The sequence below is a fragment of the Eucyclogobius newberryi genome, unplaced genomic scaffold (genome assembly GCF_026437365.1).
Source record: "Eucyclogobius newberryi isolate DKJ021-1_F unplaced genomic scaffold, fEucNew1.0.hap1 SCAF_17, whole genome shotgun sequence".
NCBI lineage: Eukaryota > Metazoa > Chordata > Actinopteri > Gobiiformes > Gobiidae > Eucyclogobius > Eucyclogobius newberryi.
Window position 1 is genome coordinate 27,435,571 of NW_027315801.1, and position 1,875 is coordinate 27,437,445.

Consider the following 1,875-nt stretch of genomic DNA (forward strand, 5'->3'; position numbering starts at 1 on the left):
GCACCGGAGGGGACTGAGCACGGCCCCACTGAGCCTCGCATATCTACGCATCACTACACTTAACACACAGCATCCTCCAGCCCGAGCCCCTTCAGAGAGTGACACACGAGTTCAAACTGTCTTCTGGCAGCGGTTTAGCCCAATATTCAAATTAGACTTACAAGATCAGAGCTGTGGTTCTCGACCAATCCGCATCAAGTACAATCTGAGGCAACGTTTCGCTTTCCAAGACGTTTATTAGACCAGAAACAATTGTGAATCAAGGAGAAATATGAGGAAACGTTGAACAATAGATCATTATACCTCAGATATGTTCAACAATATATGAAAAGTCAAAGCAGCGCAAGTGTAAACTGTATAGATTGCGCAAACAAACGTCGAAGATGCAACATTTCTGGTGGATGGTCTGCTACCTACACGTCTTCATAGAGATGTTATTGCTTTGCCAGTAATCTGTGACTGTATGGCATTAAACTGATCCATCTCCGTTATAAGGTTTGTCTTGAATCTCAAAATTAACTTGACATGTTCCGTTAGCGGCACCAGCTGAGGTTGAGATGAAGCTCATCACAAATGCAAAAGAGAAGTAACACCATATTTTTTGCCTGAGCAATAGTGGCATTCAATCTGGAATTTATATTTGTGGCTTTGTGGTGTAAGAGTGTGTGTGTGTGTGTGTGTGTGTGTGTGTGTGTGTGTGTGTGTGTGTGTGTGTGTGTGTGTGTGTGTGTGTGTGTGTGTGTGTGTGTGTGTGTGTGTGGGTGTATTATGCGTGTGAAGGCGCTGGAACAGTAGCCGTGCAGTGGGATGCAGATTGTTATACCACTCTGACCTAGATTCAAACTAAGGCAGTGCAAATGAGCAGACCGCAGCTCACACAGGCAAATGCATTAACCTATGTTTCACCCTAACGTGTCACATTAAGAGCCCTCATTTTCATTCATCCCCTGACTTCAAAGTCCTGGCGATTGATCAATTAAATTTATACTTAATCATCACTATCACTCGCATTTTCTCCCCTTTCTCGTTTCTGTTTCAGGCAGAATCTAACATCAAACCCAAATGCAAATCACGCACACAGAAAACTTATAATTGGATTTTGTCTATTAGTATGAAAGCTTTCTGACTTTTTAGGGCACAAAGATGAAAACTATGACAAACTAAAAGAAAAGGAGGATTGTAAAACATTTTAGAACATTGAACGTCTGTCCTTTAGATGCAAGATGTTCAAGCATAGTTACTGGTTTATTAAAGCTATCGGGGCAGATAAGGGAAGCTCGTGTTAGCCAAACCTTCACCGACTTGAAGTAAATACTTTCCATATTTTTAAACGAGAATTCACTTTTGCTCTCCTGATGCTTGTTACCGTAAGTCAATTCAATCAGGCACAACATTTGGTGTGGTGGCCTAGAAAGGAATAGTCAAAAGGAAGAATTAAAACTGATTAAAATGACTATGATAAAATCTTTAGTCATACTTTACAACTACTTTATTGTTGGACGGAATACATTTGGTGTGGATAGAAGGGGGAGATGAATTTCTATATTTTTGTTTTAGAAATATTCAAAATTGCTTAGAGATTGAATGTTATTACTAGGGAAATATATACAACTGTGAATGTTTCTATTTACAGTGTCTCAAATGTATTCATTCTTCAGGAATTTGCATGTAACTTTATTCATTTTCTGTCAGGGATAAGTAAAGAAGTCATTCAGATAGTAAAACAGCATCTGTGATAAATGTTTCCAAATGACTCACCATTTCACCATTATAATAAAGCAGATGAAACCTGGAGTCCTGTCGGAATTTTTGCTCGAAAAGCAAAGATTTTTGCAGAATATGAATAATAATATGATCATGTGACTGCCGGTGAAA